The following is a 22,297-nucleotide window of genomic DNA, read 5'->3' on the forward strand; positions in this document are numbered from 1 at the left end:
CGACTTAACTTAATGTCATTTTATCTGTTCTCTCAATTTTAAATTTCTAATTTATCGCTTGTGGATTGATCGATAAGATTATACGTGCACATTTGCACTTACGCACCTAAAGAAAAGTGTAATAATGACAGATCAATATCATCGACTGCCTTTCCAACTAAAGATTCCATCTATACTCTTTGTTCTTCAATATCCTGAACTCCTGTTATTACTATCTTTCGCTTACTAATTGCAATACAAGCAACAAATTATTGAAAACAGAAGAAAGATAGAAATAAAAGAAAAAACCTAGAAATAAATAGAATAATATATAATTCTAGAAATAGAAATAAAAAGATTACCAGAAAATTAATGTAATAGCACATGAACTTATTTTGCAGATGAGCGTAGCATCTATCGTCTGTACGATTGAATGGTCTCGATCGACGGAAACTGCGTCATCGACGATTGACACGACGCCACAACGTTACGGTGACGTCGTAGCGACGCGACTTTGCAATACCGTCTCTAAATATTTGTTCGCGACTGAAGTGAATCTTCCGGGAAATGATTCAAAGCCCGTACAGTGTGCGTTGTCGTAATTGGAAGTATATCAACCGGAAACATGATGGCACGCTTTTTCTTCCGACATTTTTTAACCCAGCTAAGATAGTTCGTATCCGACCTATTACCGTTAAACACACGTAATTCAAATTTTCCAATGACTAAAACTATACCGACAGTGGAGAAATCTCGCACGTGTAAAGGTTAATCTTCTCATTCCCACGCATATTTATCTTCCAAAATCAGCGCAGATTTGTCGCGTGGAATCGCATCTTTTATGACTCGGTCAATCTATTTTCACGGTCGTACAATACGTTTTAAATATACGTCCCCTACGTTGCTTATAATTTAAGGAATAATAGGTACCATCGTATAATTCTTCAAACGACAATTTTATCGTCACAATGATACTTTCGCTCTCACGAAGAAAGGATGCGACTTTGCTGCAGGCAATATGAATGCAGATTCCATTCGTAGACAGTCGTAAGTTTCATATTCAAATTCGTAAGGTTTGGCCCGCGTCAACCTGTCTTCTGTGAATTATAGCAGTGACACGAGCACGGATGAGTCGGGTAGATTAAATAAGCAGAGGAATCTTAGGATCTTATTTAGGATCTTGGGATTCCTCGCATCGAGAACAGTTTTATTTGATTGTTATAGAGGGAAAATGTAACGAAATATTTGCATTTCCTATCTACAATCGAACTGCGTTTATTTAAACCAGCTCGAGGATAAACAATTCATGTAGAGGAATTCAGCGATTCTTCCTATTTTACTTATAATTTCTCATTCAAATAATAGGAGTTCATATTCGGATACATGGTAGCACATTGCGAATAAATATCGAGATTGGATATCTCGTCTTTCTAGTTGAGCTGGTTGATGAGATATCTCGCATTCTCTATTTGTCAACCAAGAACAGTTACTTAGGATTAGTAAGAAGACACAATGTTTAGAATTTTGTTTTCGAAATCTTTTAAGTAGTACTATTGATAACTTTAACTATGATCAATCAACAACTGCAAAATTTGTAAAAGTTAAACGAGTTAGAAATATATATAATTTAAAAACATTTTTAAAATTAATTATTTAACACAATAAGAACTTTTTACTACATAATAACAAACCATAATGACAATATGTGATTCAAAAATATTTGACACAAACGGATAAAAATAATCAGTAGTCGTCTTTAGCAATAAAATATCGGTTCTGTAACAACATCAAGATCGTTTTATACAATACGTTCATGTACAGAACTTATTTAATCGGAAACTATCTAAAATTCCTTACCAAATCTAAACTTCACTTTAGAAATCAAAGTACGTCCCACGAAGATCGTAACAAAATGCATGCAAAATTTTATCAGCCCTCAGCGTACAGGTAGGATTATTTTTAAAACGCGTGTCATCGGCAACCGTTATCGATAGGAGCAGAAATTTCGTACGATTTCGTGGCAGCTAGTGACCAAGTGTATTCCGTACGATTCCATGTCCACGGGAAAGTACATTTACTGCGTGAATCGCGGACAAAATTCACACACGACTGACGAAAAGCGAGATCAATAAAACGTGGCTACACAAAGAGCGTTATTTTCACCCGACCGGATTTCGCGGCGATAAGATAGACGCGAAGGAGCGCATTATGTTCAGTGGCGTACACACGAATGCGCGGCTCGGAGCGAAAACTTTTTCGATGAAAAGCTGTTAACGGCCGCGTTTCGACGCGCTGGCCTCACTCGTAAAACCGACCACGTAACGCGTCCCACCGCGACGTATTCGTAAAACGCACGCTTAACAGCTTTTACGAGTCTAATAATGCGTCAGCGAACGCGTGCGCGTATTCACGCCGCGAAACGAATTAATTCCCGTCGCGACGGCAAACTGGTTAGGACGCGTAATGCTCGCTCTCGTCGCGCGTGCACGCTGCCTGCGATCCTTCACGATCTTTTCCATTGATCGACCTTTCCGCGAGATCTTCCCTTCAGTACGATGCTTTGATACCATGCACTAATGCGCTGATTGGTAATTTAAACTGTAAATATTTACTCGTGTAACTATTTGCTATACTATTATTATTAATTATTTACATAATATTTACTCGTTAATCTTTCAGCCGTGGACGATTTTCATATCTTTTGGAAAAAATCGCGAAATTTGTATCGCGTATAAATTTATCATAAGGAAAATATCTTAGTAGAATGCAAAAGACGCTCATAGCACGTCCGGTTAAAATTAATAGAATAAGCAGATATAATTTCGGTGTCATTCGATGCTGGAGAGTTAAATACGCAATAAACATATGACGGTTATTTATGATATTTATTTGTTATGGAAAATTATGAACCAAGAGTATGCAAAATATATCAGCTAAGAATATAATAAATCCATCTACGATACAATATTTCAAAATAGATGTTTAATGATATCAGTGTATACGACATTGTGTTATAATAAATTGTAAGCATTTTATTTTTTAGCATTTCGTTGTTTAGCAGAATTTCGTAATAAGTAATTCCCTTCAATTTCACCAAAACACGCAACGAAATATATCAACCATCAGAAATACTATAAATCGAAAGAACCGATATTAATACAATCGTGAAAGAGGTTGCAGAAGTAACGTACGTTCCTAAAACCTTCGGTATTATATTTTGCTTTGGCATCAAACCGGCGAAATCATCGACGTTTTCGTAAATACATTATGATAATTGTGAAATAATGAATTTATAATTCCCGCAAATGATACATGATGGCTGCGGCCCTGCAAATTATATGGCACGGCAAAACAATTTCTGTCTCTCGTTTTCTCGTGCTCACGCTCCCCGCGGTGGACCCCGTTTTTTGCGCTAATCGTCGAAATTATCTGCGTGAGAAAATCGCGAAAAACGCGATATTTGCCCTTCTTCCATTCGTCCGGACTTCTTTCTGCCTCTCCGCTCCCTTTTCTTTTTATCCTCCCGGTTCCCGAAGCCTCCGTGCGAACGCAAATACGCGCGTAATGATACGTCATTTCGCGGGGATTTCTGCTCGTCCTGTTACTCATCGTTTATTGGTACAAATATTACGGGCACCGGATATAAAAGTCACCGTAATGACTTCGGCCAAGAATGTTGATGATACGAAGATAAGGATTCCGTCGACTGATCCGAGCCGCTCCTCCGCATTATCTTTAAAATCACCACTTTTTCTTGTTCCTCTTAATTGCATGATCGTGACTTAGCCGTGAAACGATTAACTTTAGTCGTGACTTCTTGCTGTTACGTCTACTGATGTGTTTTAATAAATGCACGATTGTTTATTCAATGTACGCGTCGATAACTATCGTAGAAAGGAACTAGAATTGCATCAGTAATAGTCGCTTCATCGCGTTCTCTGAGTACGAAGGATTTGAATTAATGGAAACGAGCACCCATCTATCTTTTTACCTCGCTTTCAGCGATTACGTCGCTTTCGCGTCGTTCCTCTATCGTTTGTATTAGTTCGTAATCGTCCATGAGATAAGCTCTGTTTTCTAGCTTTCATAATCAAAACTATTTGAGCTGTCGAAATGGCCAATTTCAGATTTCGTATCTTTGCAATTATTAAATATATAGTTTTTGGAAAGATTAATGTTCATTTCTATTAAGATAAAAGCGTCATATCTAATAATCTATTGTTATTGCAGCATTTAAATTATGCTTATCCGTTATAATTATCTATTATCTTCGTAGTAAATATCAAATCGGTAAATTTAGTAGCTTTAAAATTTTATTTATGTGAAATATCGCTGCCACTTAAAAATGATTTACCTTTCACTCGGAAACAAAAGAATGTACTTTGTTAAACGTGTAAAACATTTGTATAATAAATATAAATGCGTATATTCAAATCTGGTATTATAAAGATTATTACCGTTAAAATGATCCTGTACGAACAGTGTTGGAATTATGATTTTCGTATTGCTTTGCTCTTCCGTAGGTGTGGATGCTCGGTAATTACATAGAGCTGGTCGCTGGACGACGAAAACCAACACCCACTTAAACATACCGAATGCTAAATATTAATGTATATTTAAATAAACCTTTAGTGGAACAAAGGCTGTACTTCGATAATTTCGTTGCCTTCAGCTGTTCCGAAACAAAGCAAGAGGTTAATATCGATGTGCTAATTAACAAAATATTCACACTTGTTGCGTTAGTTAATTAACGCGATTTTCTGAAATTGTCTTACGCCGTTAACGATAGGCATATACATACTGTATTTAACAGATGTTCATTCGTGTTATATTGTTACCGTAAATTTTCCTATAATTTATTTTAAATCGATTGGTCATTCTTAAATGGAACTATATCGTTAAAACAACTAAATTTCAAGAAACGAAGACAATAGGAAAGAAGCAATTATAATGCAATAATTGTTAGATTTTATCAATGTATTTCCCCGAGATATATGCATCTGTTAACATTGAAATTAAGATAATGAAGAAGATGAATTAAGGGTATTCCATGGATGGAATTTCCATTTTTTAAACGCATTATCATGCAATTATCTATACTTTATTCTACCTATTTATATAGTATCTATATTAGAAGCGAGAATTGCATGTTACAAACTTGAAGATTTTATATGTCTCGTGAAATTACAAAAAATATTAAGAATTTGATCAATTCTTCGTTTATTTTTACGATGATAACTGCGGAAAAATGTTAAATTATAGAGACGTAACAATTAACGAATTAGAATTTGTATTTTAATTTCGTCAATATTATTTTCTTAAAGCAGACACTTTTTGTTTTCATATTTCGAACGGCACTTTGGAAAAAGATGACCACTTCATTATTTGGACATTTCAACTCGCGTTAAAGTTAAAAAATTATTTAACAGCTGCCATAATCCCATTCTTTTGACATTGTTTGTAGTTTGAAGTTTATTCCATTTCAAATATTTCGTGCAAACCTGATTTTCTTATTTGCGTCTGATTTGAAATCATTAGAGGCAAAATATACGTGTAGAGAATTGAAAAAAGTAATCGGTCATCATTTATAAGAACTACAGAGGAAATAAGCATCCTATGAGTAGGTAACTCGTGAGAAAGTGGGCAGCACACGTGCAAATGGGAGAAACAACCTCGCCATAAAATACTTTATTGATGACAGTCGATTAATTGAATCCACTGACTCCAGTATAATTCAAACGTACGTTAAGGTCACTTAATATTCCGTAACTAATGTAGATATATCAATATAAAATATATCGATCCATATAAGATTAGATCGCAGGTGAATTGGGCAACATTTGATAAATCAGGTACGATTTCTCTTGAACTTCGATCCTAGTGCAATAAGAGATTCCATTAAAATACCGGAAGTGCAAACCATGAGTGGTGAAAGCTGCAAGGAAAAGCCATTGAATTCATAATTTGTCGTTTCATACACGTGGGACTAATTTTTTGCGAATACGAACATTTTGTGGGCGTATTTTACGTTTATTCTAACGTGCGACATCTTATGATTATTGATTATTCTAAAAAGTTATTATTTTCTGATTATCAATTTTCCAAAAAAATCATTTATTCAAATAAAATGTAAAAGAAAACAGGTATATTATAAAAAGAAATAGTTATTGAATTAAATATTACATTTGTAGATGTATTTAAAAAATATATACATTTATTTAAATACCTATATCGTAGGATTAAATACTAAATAACTTAGACAAAAATTGGAAAAAACTGCTCCAGCGATCTTATAATTTTTGCAATGGTAAGTAGTTGCCGTTTACGATACAGGTTTATACATCGTTCTTTGACTAATAATTCTTAGTTTCTACATGTTTATAGTCTATCTTCCCACGATCCTCGTTTGTCAGATTATCGATGTCAACACATTTGTTAACCAAGTGCATTAACCGTACAGTGTGCTCCACATACGGATAGTTGTAATTTATTGTCCCGCTATATAACGTAAGTACCGAAAGATTTTATAAGAGCTTGTTTCTTTTAAAGAACGCAGTTACCACCTTAGTTGTGCAATTTCTGGCGACAGAAATATTCTACTTTTAAAATGTTTGATATATTTATATCAATATAAATAAAATGTTAGTACCCTTAATAAATTAGTTATTATCATATTATAATTCTTACACTCTTTTGTTTTTAACAATTAACTGGATGTAGATGTAATGTAATTAATATATTTATAGATTATACTCGAGCAGAGATAATAACAAAATTACGATGTTACTGCGCGCCGGAGCAAAAAGTCATTATTTTTGTAAAACATGCGTATAAAACAGATATTTTATATTTTCCATTAGGTATGTATTACATAAAATAAATTTTGTAATATTTCTCTTAGGTTTTAAGTTCACTGGAAAATCTTATAATAAAAGATTATATAATTTTATTCTTGAAATTTGTATTGATGAATATCATTCATATGAAAACCACAAAGCTGAGGTACGGCAAATTACTTTTCTGTAAGGAAGCAATTTTAAAATTCTATTGAATTTTGTAGTTAAACATGTGGTGTTGCCATGTTCTTAAACGTTTCAAAAATATTAATTACGACAATATTGGTTATCTTGTTGGTTAGAGAACTTGACATATTTGTCAAGTTAACTATGTCATACAAATAAAATTCCCTTCTAGTCAGTAAATTACATTAATAGTATATATTCAGTATAATATAGTAACATAATATACTAAATATTATTTCGATAGGATAGTTGAATTTACTTCTATGAAACTATTATAAATAAAGAGATAATATTGCTTATTGAAGTTTACAAGTTAGAAACCACTATATAAAATTGAATATGGACAATAGCAAAGCTGATAGCGAGTCAATTATCAAGCGTATAATAGAGTACAAAGATATCGTCTCGGTTAAACGGATATTGAAATATACTTTACGATGTTACTGCTGCTTTTGCTCGCCGGCTTACTCTAAACACCTACACGCAAAGTATGTACAGTGATACAAGTGATCGGAAAGATTCAATAATGGCAAAGTATGTACGGAGATAGAAGTGATCGGAAAGATTCAATAATGGCAAAGTATGTATAGAGATACCAATGATCAGAAAGATTCAATAAAGGCCAAGCTTTGGTGTTGCACTTGCAATTTAATAATCTTAAATAAGATAAAGTTTTCGAAAAATAAATAAGTAGATATAGGTAGATCGTAGAATTAATAAACGTTGCTATTCGGATGAAATGGGGAACGGGTGGGCGATAAAGTGGGAGGATTCTTGCTGCCGTGAAAGTAAATTTTCTTAACGTAGAGAAAATTTAGTGCAGTTCCTCTTGTGTCTCTATTTTAGTGCATTAATTTTTGTATATTAAGAAGGAAAAAGATAACAGTATATAGTACAATAGATAATTCTTTTATATAATAAATGTAAAAGTAAGTTGTGGATTCCTCCATATACGAATATTAATATTCTTCATCAAAACTATATTCCTATATCACAAGATGTTACTACAACTTAATAGCGTTTGTTAATTGACGCGAACGAAGAATTTATTAAGAAAACATTCCTGCTGAACAATTTTTGATAATATTCCATAAGGAATATGAATAAGATTCTCCTTTTTTGTAGAGGAATATTTTGTAGGGCAATTTTTTCTTTTTCTTCTAGATTCTCCTTAACTCAATTGACCAGTACAGCCTTTCGAGTCCTGAAATGTGAACCGCTGCACGTCGCTGAAAGTATGCGCCAGTGAAGCAAGGTAGTAGCATTGATACAAAGATATGTAAATTAAGGCCGAGGTTCTGAAGTATATAACAGAATGGTAAGAGAGGACAGCGGCACGAGAAGGTATGGCGACTAGGTGCTCTGCTAACGCGAGCAAGGTCTGAAGGATGAGCCCGGATAAGCGTGCACTTTATTACCAGGACGTGCCCACGCGACCTTATTAACTTACTAACGATGACCTCACCGTCATTAACAAATTTCCAATATTACTACGATTTCGTTCGTGTTCTTTGCCTTCACCTTTCCTTGTCTTTCCCAAGCCCCAGCTTTGATGTATGTAAATGGAATAACAAATATTGCGAAATTTATTACGTATTTATACGCGAGGTAGATTAGGTATATATGAAATATATGAAATATTACGTAGATCTTGAAAAAGATTTCTTCTTCGCCCAAATAATTTTACATATCATTCATTTGGTTATAAATTGGTTATACTGAATATATAATATGTTAATGTAAAATAAATCTTTGATTATGATATATAATTAGATAAGTGATATAAAAATAACGTTATAATCACGATATAATCATTAAATGATATACGAAATATTATGCCATTAAATGGTATTTCTATGATGCGTATTATAAATAAAAATATAGAAGGAAAATATTTTTTAATATGGATTAAACAAAAAGCCACAACTTAATAGGAAGTTGATATTTGTATATTTAATTATAGTTTTATGAGCACTAATGATAATTTTATTCATTGAACATTCCATGGTAGTCCACTGCTCAGCAACTATAAATAAGGGTTACTGATTTATTGCCAAAGAAATTAAACTTCGCATGGACGTACGTATTCATTGTTGCATTTCATAGCATGCAAATACTATATCAAATTATTTATTCCATTTTATTATTATTTAATAAGAAGAAGGCAATTATATTATTATTCATGTGACAATATAGGATAAAAGATACGTATCTATACCCTATCCTCTAGGTACATGTATACCTATCCCCTACATATACATGTATATGTACGTATGTATTATCGCCTTTTGCGACTATTGAAATTACCACAAACATTTCACACGAATTATCTTTAATGGTAATTAGAAATAAACTTCTTTACCAAACTCTAACATGTACCTTTCTTTTCCACGAAAGGAGCTTCAAAATTGCAACCTAATTGCAATATCGGGCGTGCAAATAAACCCTCGCCGCTAATCAGGATCAAATACTTTGAACCCTAAAAAAAGTAAAATTTACGAAGCGTACAAACGTAATTAGTATCTGTTACAGATTACTTTTCGAGCAAAAGTACGAACGGACAGCAGCCAAGGAGAAAAATGAATCCCTTAAGATTCCGTAAACGATATCTAAATATAGGTTCGCTCTCCTTATAATTAACGAGCCAGTGCCGTGAAGTACCTGTTATCTGGTGGAGTGGGAACGGAGAGAGGGGTTGGAGCACGCGCGTACACACCCTCTCTCGTAAGAGTGGAACGGCCCTGTACACATTCTAGAGATTCTAGGTATATAGCGAAGCGAACGGCGCGGATGCACGCGCATTGTGCGCGCCGCCGAAGGGCAGACGGCCGACCAGCGATTCCTGTTGTATCGTTGGTTCCTTCTGCGCGTCCGTTTCGTTTCTTTCCTTTCGAATGTTTCTTTCTCTTTCTCGCTTTCAACGCGAGCTTTTTTCCTCCCGCGGCTACTCTCCCTCCGCGATTACACGCAAAGACAAACACAACGGTGATTTATCTGGCCGGTTCACGGGGACGTGCGCGTAATTTACCGCGACTTAATTGCATTTAATTCAAGCGGCGCAACTGTAAATCACAAAGCGTCGCACGTTGCGCGGGTCAGTCACGCCTGCTGTCGATACGATATAATTACGTCTATCAGCGAGTTCTGTGAGTAGATCGCGGTGGCGGTGAACTCGATCGAAGGAGAAGTTGCAGATTCGTTACGGGACAACGTACTTACATACGCCCCTCTATACGAAAGTGTATATACATACAGTGAGTCACGAAAGTATCCCAACACTTGTAGACACCTTTTATGAATATATTATGCGTGTTATTCGAAACATTTTGAAATTTCATTGCATACCACTGTTAGGACTGTTTGACTATCATGATCATATTGGTGAAGCTTAAAAATCTGAAGATGTGTATAGAAATTATAGAATAGTTTAAATCGTCAATTATATTAATAAACCTTAGTATTTTCCAAAATCATAGTTAACACGTATAATACATTTACGTCGGCTATTCGCGCAATTTGTATATTAATTTCTTTATTAAACATATGTTTTTGGTCAATATCTTGTAATTTTTATATACATTTCCAGATTGGTTTCAAGTTTTACCAACGTAGTCATAACACGTAGTCGTGTCTTATTACAGTGATAACGAAATTTTAAAATGTTTTATACAACACGCACAATACGTACATGAAAGTTTTCTATGATAAGTGTTATACTTTCGTGAGCCATTGCATACCCGTGTCTATTTTCTCTTGGCTAGCGTCAATTTGCTTGGCAACAACCGCGGAGGTTCCTTGCTCGTTCTTGCATGCGCTGCTTATATAATTAAAAATCGCGTCTTCGTAATCCGGACCGCGTAAAGATACGTTGCTACTTCATTGCAATATATAATTGCTTATGTATGTGTAATTTACGATCCGCTTTGGCGAAATAAAAACATATTTTTTTAATCGTCCTGGACGGTAATCAGGAGAATTATATACTGGTACTCTTGAGTAGAGCAGCGCAATTAAGAAAGTAAGATCGCCTTGCTACCTTTGTGCCTGTGGAACGCACCGAGTATCTTATTTCATTTACAACCGAGATAAATTCCATGTAACCTTCGAATCTTTCCTCTCCGGAAAGTCTAAAGAGAAAAATGCCTTTCCGACCAGACAATTCATCAGTCGCTGAAGATTTGTAATTAAATTGATGATTGATCTTGACTCGCCCGTCGCGAAGGACAATTACTTTTGCATGACAAAATATTATTTATCGAATTTCGAATATGTAAGCATTAATTCTTTTTTCGCGACAAATTTATATAATTTGACAGTGAATAAATCTTCTTAGAGAACAATCATCTAACTTGATAATGTTTCTACGAATATTTCGTAAAAACATTTATTTCTAATTAATACGATTTAGAATATAGTCGAAGTAACATTATTATAAAATTATAATTTTTATTGGAAATTGCAAATAACGATATCAATAAGAGTTACAAAGTTTTGCATGACTAAGAATTGTTATGATGCTGTCTGTATCCATCTGTTGCTTACACTGCCTGCCATATCTAAGTAGAATGACAACGATTGAAAGAGAATAAACCAAAGCTAGTTTTTATTATAAGCTCCTCCTTTGTTAGAAATGTCCTCTTACTACAATAATGTTAAAAATAAAGTAATTTCAATGTCTCCATGCAAAACCAATATAAGATATTTTACGAAAACAATTTTATCAGTTTTATGTTTGATCTAGGCTGTATTATTCAATGAGATTAGAACAACATTATACATCTTGTGAGACTAAAAAGAACCATAAGTCACGATATATCGAAGTTCGAATATCTCTACCACTAGCTTCAAAAAACCGCACGCAATCTCTAGGAAAACGTTTCTACAAAAGGTTTCTAATCAGGTTAAGTGACGTTATTTCCTTACAAGAAATAATCCATCGGGAGTTGCTCGTGACACTGTTCCGATAAGGTCTGTACCGCGGCGGTGCAATGAAGACCAACGTAGCAAGGAACGATGAAGCTCAACGCGCGCGCTTATTAAATTTGCATATCGCAATTTATAGCACGAACCTCGAGCATCCACCTTCGATCACGATAGTATTGTCCCATCTAGAAAAAAAATCCGGAATTCATTCCGGTGTTTGAGAGAGGGGTTGGGTGGGTGCAGGGAGGGTTGCACTCGATGAGAACAGGTTGACCGAAGACTCTTTGCAAAGAGTCCAAATCGACCGTTCTTATTGGTGTTTCTTTTTGCAACGAGTCGGCGCACATTATTCGCGGTTCCTGAGCCGTGGCCCGCGCGCGGCGCTGAGTGTGCGACAATAATTTCAAGGCGGTCTCCTCGTAAATCTAGCCGACAAACTGGTACCACACCTCCGCGCGAGCGAATTTCTCTTATGGGCAAAAACCGACGAGATTGGCAACCAATAAGCGATCTCACGGGCGTTACCAAGTGTCTAGCATGCACATGAATACACGCGTCGTGACACGCTCGAATAGACACGTACCTTCTCGGACACGTACTTGCCTGTAAGAGTCTACGTTTTTTTCGCGCGTACACTCTATGTGCACGTTTATACACTGGTCAAGTGAATTCGACTGACAAAGCACCCTAGTCAGCCTGACAAATGCCTAAGGGACTGCGAAAGCGATTGTTCAATATCTTTTTTAAGTCCGACTGACGCTTCGAGTACTTCGCAACAAGTACTTTGCGAGGGAAAACTTTGAAGAGTATACAAGCGCTACTGCAATTTTTATTTTTGCTGTTGACGAAATTTTAGAGGTTGTTTATTAGTATTTCGGTAGAAGATGTTGTATATACAAAATGTATATGTATTCTAGATTTAGAAACTATGTAAACTACTTAGCAAATACTAGCAAATACAATCCTGTCTAATTAGGATACATCAGAAAATTTTAACGAATATTACTTTATTTAATATTTTACATTCTAAGGTACGTACAGTGTATATATATAATAAAGGTAGTAAAAAGACTTAACTTGTACCAGATATCACAGTTTGTGCAGATATAAATGTTCTAATATTTATGGCCGGAAAGTTGCACGAATGCAATATCGAAGGTATAGGTATACTATTTTAATGTATTCAAAAATGCTATAAAAGCTGTCAATATACATTATGTTCATGAACTTTGTTACTTGACAGTGCCGTTGTTTCGTAACTTCCTTGCAGTTATTGTAAGATTTTGAATGAATATGATAAAATAAAAATAAATTTCATCTCATAAATATCAATTCAGATAATCTGGCATTACTGATAAAAGAAAGTACAAACTCTAATCTGCGTAACAATACTTTTACAGACTGAGTAATTCCTATGTGAATTATATTTATCTACTTATCGAATGTCTTAATAGTGTAGGTATATTTCGATTTTTTAGCATTTCTATCATCATTCGTCGATTACATCATTTGAGACGTTTACTACTGTCTTTAATTCATTGAGCTTTATTTCTTGGCCTTTCGATCTGAAGGAGAGTATGCAGCTTCTCTACGAGTTAGTATCAACTGCTGTGCAACGCATAATAATATCAAGAAACGTACGACTGTCGCGTTACAACAGACACTTAACTCTTGCCTACGATTTATGCTGAATGTGAAAACGCATGACATCATCCTGGAGATAGCTCAATTAGTTACAAAGATTTATAAATACACGAGCGCCTGGTCCTCTAAAGTTCTAATTTATCTCTCCTCTTCACCTTTACAATTGTCTCGGAATCGTTATTACTCTAATAAATTTATTAATTTTTAGAGACACAAAAATATATCGTCGATCTATTGGATTCTTCATAACGCGCCTTCTCATCTATTTTAATTAGACTGTGAATGTTTAGCCAAATCTGTACCCACATCTTTATAAACAATTTTCATATCTATAGGTATATTCACAAAATATGAATTTCGATAAAAATCCGCAGTCAATTTATATTATAAGGAATATAAATTTTGTTGAGTTCTGTTTTTTAAATTCTGTACTTTACCGTTATTGCGATACAAAAAAATATAAAATGTTTGCATTAGTCCAACGTCTATTAATACTCCACTGCACCTAGAGGATTTCTTCTTGACACGAATCATCTCTCTAATTTCTTGCCCTTCACCATTACGCTACATACATACGTACGAGAATCATTTGCGAGAGTCGCATTATTTATGATTGAACATGAAATTGTTCGCGTCCCACGCTTCCATACGTACTTACCTTAACATAGCCATGATTGTCACATAACTTGATACTTCATCGTGCATCTTAATACATTCTACCCTCTCCGTTGTTACAGCTGCTGAGTTTCATTCAGATTAGTCAAGTTGCTTGAATTGAAATGGGGATATTTAATGAAAAATGATATTCAAAGAATTACATTCACGTAAAATGTCAATTATCATGAATATGAATATATGAAAACCATGATAATCCACGTTTCTCTTATAGAAGAACAATTCAATTCGTTACCCAAATAATTTCATATCGAAACTATCTTTTCATTTGATTTCGCAAGTAAAGTGTTCTTGCCACTCTCTCTTACATTTAGAAAATATTTCTTGCTGCACCTGAAGCACACACTCTTTCAATTGCTGCAAGAACAATTGTCATACATCCCTATCTTCCTACGTCCATGTTCTACGTCTTTTCTTCATGCTTCATCAAATTGGACCCGATTAATTAATATTTAAACGCTATATTGAATACAATGATATGCCGATAGGTACTTTTCGTTGCTATTGATGCCTCCATAGCTGAGATTTTCGACCGTTAAATATTAAAAAAAGAGATTTATCTTTTCGAAAATTTAAAAAACACGATCGTGGACGGATAACTCATCCGTCAGGCGCGTCGTAAAGGATTATCGATGCCGTAACGAGCGTACGGGTCGCGAAATATCATTAGTGCGCGCAGTGGCGTAGAACGAAAAGACAGAGGGAATAATTCGTTGAACGCCGAAGGGAACGTAGGCGGCCCCCGGTACCATTTGTTTTGCGCTGTACGCGATAGGACAAGCTCTATCCGTCTTGCCAGGTTCTTCCTTTTCCTCGTGCGCTCTGGTCTCGACGAGAGGACTCGAAGCCTCGAGATAGTCGCCGGCTCATGGGAGTCGAGAGAGTTCAGAGACAGCACGCGACGGTATCGCGTAGCAGGAATTAAATCGATGATACACGGAGGACACGCTTCTAAATTATACGCGAAACCGGTGCCCAGGATACCGTTCGCGAAACCAACTACAGTGCAATTGAGAATACCTATGGCGCTGTGGCGTAGGCGAATTTTGACGTTCGCAGATGAATCGAGCTTTAAAGTATCGCGATAAACGACGCACGGGACTCGCGATGCAGAAACAGGTCAACGAGGTTATCTCGTTGAGAACGAGAGGTCCTGCTGGAATGCGATTTTTAATCTAGAATGGGGCTATCGATCTTGGGCTATTTATAAATGCGTTATCTTGTTGTTATACTTAAAAGTAACAAAGGTTGAAGCGTGTTCTTAAATTGTTTTCCGCGTGCTTTTAATATTCAAATATCATTCTGGTAATTGGAAAAGAAATCGATCCAACGCCATTTCGTATAAAATCCTACATTCTCTAGGTACGTAATTGGTGTTCGGCGTTTCAATAAAGAAATCTTGTTTTGATAAATTTATTTATTAGAAGGAGATAGCATAAATAAGTGTAAATACAGTGTAATAATATATATAATGTATCGCGTTACAAAATTCGTATAAGAAGAATATTAAAACATGACTTCTTTTTGTAAATTATTGACAGTATCGTAATTAAGGGTTTTATTTAATATTCTTTTATAAAGGATTTTAATATTCACCGATAAGATCACATATCATGTTCTGATGAATCGATCAGCTGCTTGTTCAATAATTAATGATGCTGAATAAATTTTACGTTAATCATGATTTAGAATAGAGAAAGTTAAACAAAACATAGTGTGGATCAATTTATTCTGAAATTATGTGATGCAATCTCGTCTTATCTTAAGTGCTGTTGAATATAGCGATTACTGTCAGGCATTGCGATCAAGTAGATTATAAATCGACATATTGATTCGCATAATATTTATTCGTATTATCTCTTTACATCGACTTTTCGCAACGTATGTAGTAACTCCTTTATCTTCTATAAAGAAATATAAACGCCATTCAATCAAAAATCAAGCGCATATTATAAACGCGTGAAACACAAAAGACTGTTTACATATAAATTGAAGTCTGCACCTGTTAGTCTCTGCTGAACCGGATGTCGGTCAGACAACAGCGACTGCACAGAGTATTAAAGGAATTATGACGTACTTCCGTACTTTTTTTAATTCCTTAACGAACAAATTTCTTTCAGTTTAAAATGAGATAAACGTATAAATCGAAATGATGGAATTTTTTTTAGAATAAAAAACAACTACTATGCTGTAAATAAGTTTGTAATATATTCTCTACGAGATATTGTATGTATATTAAAATGTTTTAGTGCAAGATTTCGTAACTTGAATTCGTGAAGATCGTTAATATATTATCGGAATAAATTAATCCTCTAGATTAAAAACAATCTATGCTTCTATATGGTAAGTTAGAATGGTCTACCTACAGGTGATTAATCTTCTTCAATATGTAAACTCGTATTATTCTTCTGATTTATGAAGTTCGACACTTTGAATGGATACTTCATGGAACCGTGCAAAAAGAAGATAGGATCAAAGCGACAAACGATTACGATCGTTTAGTCCTGCCGTGATAATCTTACGTATTCCCGACATCGCTTTAATAGACTCCTTTTATTGCCCAGTTTGGTCAACAAGCAATTTCGTGTTGGCAGGTAGACGAAGCCAGTCCTATCTCAAGCTGTTACGAGCTTCTCGAACACCGCCTCTACGTCTTAAGTGGGAATAAATCTGCCGACCTTCGTAACTCTTTCCTTCGCTTCTCGCCTTTACCCGAAAAAAGGGGTCCTCGTCATAAAACGCGTTAATACGTTTAGTGGTGCCGGGGAAATGATCTCGAAACACGTGTCGCTATAAAACTCGGTTCTAGCGTGCGAGGATTTCAAAGCGGAGCAAAGTAAGTCGTCCGAACTATTTCGAAACGATAAGCAATCGTATTGATTTAAATAAACATCTTAATTGTCAGAAAATAAGTGTGTTACCCGTTTGTAACAAAACTATTTTGATTCGTGTGAATTAACATATTTCAAAGAAGCGTATTTATAATAGTAAAGAGAATACATAGTACAAAAGTTTCTATGATTAACTTATTTGATACGTCTCCTAGTAGTTTGATCTTGCCACTTCTCCTTCAATCAATTTTGATGCAATTGTAATTTTCTAACGTTCAAACATATTTTATTAGTTCTCGTTTCAAGTTCGTGTTAAAGTTTTCTCAAAGCATCGAAAACCTTTCTTGTTTATCAAAATGAGAACGAGTACAATTGAAATAGAAATATTCTAGGGTTGCTGCAGGGTCAATTAAAGCACCATACGTTTCGAATATTACATTAATATTTAAAACAATGCACATAAAACACTGTACAGTGTATTCATATGTATATTATGTTATGAACGAAGAAAAATCGCCCTTAAACAAGTCCTCCGTAAACCATCGCTGCGTCATTGAGAGAACCATTCCGAGTGCAAGTACCGGGAAGCTTTCCATTCTAAAGTACCTTATGACGCATGCATTTTTCTTGAACGATCGGAACCTTGATCGGACCTTGGCCCGCGGACCAGGTGACACCCTCCAGGATTCGATCGATCCTCGGCGGTGGGTACGACCTTGTTCGTAGGAGCTCCGCAAAGTGGAAGGCGGCTCGAGCTAAAAGGGTCGATGACGAGAGAGTTCGGAAATGCGCGTCCTACGTGGGTGAGTTAGTGCAAAGCCATCCTTCCTCGGCGAGTGCAGTCCTCACGCGGGTTTGGTCTCCAAAGCGAGCAAGAGACGAAGCAAGAGAGTCGAGGGGAAAGAGGGTCGGATAGTGGCTCAGAAGAAGCTGCAACAGCAGAAGACGAAGAAGAAGAAGAAGAGGTGGAGGAAGAAGAAGAAGAAGAAGAGAAAGAAAAAAACAGAGGGGAAAGAGGAAGAAGACTGAGAAGAAGAAGAAGAGGTGGCAGTAAAGGGGCAAAGAAGTGAAGGGCCGGGCAGAGGTAGGACGAAAGCTCAGGTGTTCCGTTTCTCGGGTCCGGACTCATCTGCGCGACGGTTTGGCGAACCCGTTGTCGGTGAACCGTCGGTTCACGATACCCGTTCTCATCTTCGCCCCACTGGTGCATCTCGCGTCCGTCTGCACGCCCACGCTACCGCAGGACTCCTTAAAGTCCTACTCACAAGCCGAATACTCGCAGCTATCGGTTTTCTCTGCCAACCAGTTAGCGACGATTGATTTATTTCTTGCTCTTTTTTGCAACTCATGCTAAGGTTTACTAAAGGTCTACTAGGTGCTGTTCTTGTGGGGTAACGCGGTTATATTGGTGTAAAGGTTCGCCACTTTGTTGTTGGAAGTGAAATAGTATGGAGTGGATGAATTGGACTGCGTACATTTTTTAATACGAAGCAAATGTTATATTTGAATATGTGATCGTTTTTATGTGGAAATATTTCTGACTCTTCGTAGATGATTAAACTTCGGTTTTTGATGGGAATAGATTCTTTTGTGCTGAGAGAAGTTAATTTTTCTATTATTTTGTCGCTTTTGATATGAAGATTGAGACGTTAAATGTAATTTTGTAACAGCTCGAGTTTGAATGAAAACTATTCATATTTTTTTATCTTAGAAATGCATGCAAAATATAAACAAATATGTATAAAATCTTAAATTAAAAATAAAGAAACTTCATTCAAAGTGGAGTTGTTTAAAAATTGCAGAATACTAAAGTCGCCTTTACATCCCTACAAACAGGTTTATTCATTAATTTATTCAAAGAGTAAGATACCTTCTTAAACAAAATGCCTTCTAGATCCTCTTAGGAAAAACCGTAAAATAATAAGCATTTTAAGTTCAGAACAACGATAATAGAATACAGATAGATTTTTTAATTTATTTCATAAACATTCGGAACCATATTCCATTGATACCACAATAATAATAATAATTAAAGTAATATAAATAAACTTTTGCACAATAAAATGTAACATTGCAGTATTGAACAGTACGAAAGGTTACATTTTACTTTTAGTAATGCGGCTACGTTAATGTGGGGCGCAAAAACAAAACATGCAATAAGTTCTCGGAATATCAGTGTAGCACGTACTTTACGTTTGGTAACAGGTGAATTTACGTCCCAGTGGATTCTATTAGGCTTCAGTCTTACAGATTGCGACACAACCTTCCTCATTGGTATGGACAACTATGTTGCTCTTTTTTATTGACAACACCGACTGCGATACTAATTATTTCCCGCCATTAGAAGTAGCGTTTATCGTGTGACTGGGCTACATTTCTAGCACATAATGAAACTATTTTGCAAACTCGTCTTTTCTTGTCCGAACGTCCTACTTCCTAATTGGTTTCTGTTTTCCAAAATAAGATATCTAAGGTACGGATCACTAATTATAAACCTGATCCGGTTTTAGACCACTTTCGAACATATGTCGAAATGATTACTTTAACGGCTTAAAAATTTATCGTTGCTATATTACAGTACTGTTGTTACAATCTAAATACGTAAACATATGTATACCAAAATACATACAAAAATGTCCAAAGCAGAATATTCATTGCAACATTTGGTATGTGTAACAAATCTGTGCTTATCTTCTATTTCTTTAATTACGTTTATAACAACGTAAATTTGCATAAACGTCAACAAACAAATATCGACGAACATTGATAATTTTCTTACAATATATATATATATATATATATATATATATATATATATATATATATATATATATATATATATATATATATATATATATATATATATATATATATATATATATATATATATATATATATATATATATATATATATATATATATATATATATATATATATATATATATATATATATATATATATATATATATATATATATATATATATATATATATATATATATATATATATATATATATATATATATATATATATATATATATATATATATATATATATATATATATATATATATATATATATATATATATATATATATATATATATATATATATATATATATATATATATATATATATATATATATATATATATATATATATATATTTACAGCAAAGGAATAATCAAAATAATTTGAAATAACTTGAAATAATTCCTTCTATAATATATAGAGTAATATAATAAATTGTACAAAATATTTGCACTTTCGTTTGCCCTCGTTACATATCCTGCTGCCGTAAGGTAATTTCAATCTATTTAGTGTCGGACAGCCCTTAGCCTCTGACAAATCGTACGTACACCAATGTCGACAATACGAACACGACGAGTACACTAGTGTTGAGTGCAGATCTACCATGCGATTCAATACGCGTAAAAGAGATTGTCGGGCGTACGAGCAATTATGACCACGATTGCACTACATCATCCCTAAGTGAATCAACCCTCGCGTGGTAAAGCACCGTCTTTGGATTTTGCTTGGCGCGTCACTGCGTGTCAAGAGACGGCTAACGACATCGCTGGATTTTCAAACTAGTTCCTGCTCTATAAACAGAAACCAACATGGCAACTTATGCGTGATAAATTGCAGAAAGGGAGGTCGCTCCGCGTAACAGATAGGATAGCAAATGTAACTTCGTGATCGTAACGCGATATGCTCGACAAGAATTACAAACGATGTCGATTGATAACTTTTCATTTGTTGTAAAAATCCTTAATGACGCGCATAAGAACCCAGAATAACGCGGCCGAGGTAATGGTGCAGTGCAGATCGATTTGTATAAAATATTTTGATGCAATACCATAGCTGTTGGATACTGTTAGGAAAAAATATATCCGCTATATAAAACGCTTTGAGTGAATTGAATTAGCGAGGCTAGTAGTGTACTGTTGGTATGCGTGACGAATATATGTACGTAGCTGGAACAGATAAACTTGCATTTCTACGTCTGCTGCAACATTAAGGAGAAAAGAAGTGTCTTTTTATCAAATCTACATCGTATGCTTGGAAATGTTGCAGAGGTGAATGGAAAATAATTGTGTATGCAAAAATCAATTAATAATTAGAATGCAAATGTTTATACATCTATGGGAAATTTAAAAATCCGTTATATTCCATACGTTTTTTAGTTATCATGACGTTAGTATTCTTCTCGATGATTTTAATAAAAAATTAAATAAATCAAAATATTTTTTACCTTACTATATATCAAAATTGTTCTTGTGCCCATAATTCGCGATAGTTAAGCTTCGGTATTCCGAAGCTCTTCTTATACTTGCTCTTGTGTGCATGTAAATAGAATCACCGGTTTGTGGTTCCGTGCAGCGACTCCTGTTCTTTGTTCGCATATGGCCGATCATTATACAGCCGAATCATCGGTAGGTGCTTATTCTCGCAAACTATAGTACACACAAAAGTCCCGAGGCAGGTCCTGCGAACGTAACCCGAGATCGTGCGCATCGAAAACGTTTAGAAGACGTCCGTGAGTCGTTCGCATTTATGAGTCGTATGAATATAGACGGCCGGGTATTTCGCGGTGTGTGCCATGCCACGAGGTGTAATCTTTGTCCCTCACGCAACGAGGTGTTCTGAAAGGAAAGGGTTAGAGGCGTACGCTCGACGGGAATCGGGACACGGCGAGCTGCGTTTTACAATCGATTCTAGTTCAACGTCTATCGACTTTGTGTTATATCGTTTACGAGAGACGTATGTCATTTCATATATCCGCACGAATGATTCTTTCTTGGTTTTACGAGCAACCAAGACTTCATATGGAGCAGAGGTAGCGTATGTTATATAAACTTATTCTACGATTATTTTATTTCTCCTATATTTTGTACAGTTGGATACAAATGATTCCTTAAAGTTGTCATAGTTCTATAATTATTCCTAAAAGTTTTATAATATTATTTGGAGAAAAGATTAGTATTTGAAGCAGTATCATTCTCCGTGTTTTATTACCAGCCTGTTCATTCTAATAATCCATATACACTCTAACATAGTGACAAAATAGAACAAGGATACAGTCAATCACAAAATCACTCATTAAATATAGAATGTTATAGTAAAAACATTGGCTTTGCAAATTTGTTAGCATATTGTTAGAATGTAACATAATTTATCTACTTTCACCTTTATTAAAGACAAAGAAGTAAAAAAAATATAA

Source organism: Bombus impatiens, unplaced genomic scaffold, assembly GCF_000188095.3.
Source record: "Bombus impatiens unplaced genomic scaffold, BIMP_2.2 scf_0344, whole genome shotgun sequence".
Taxonomy (NCBI): Eukaryota; Metazoa; Arthropoda; class Insecta; order Hymenoptera; family Apidae; genus Bombus; species Bombus impatiens.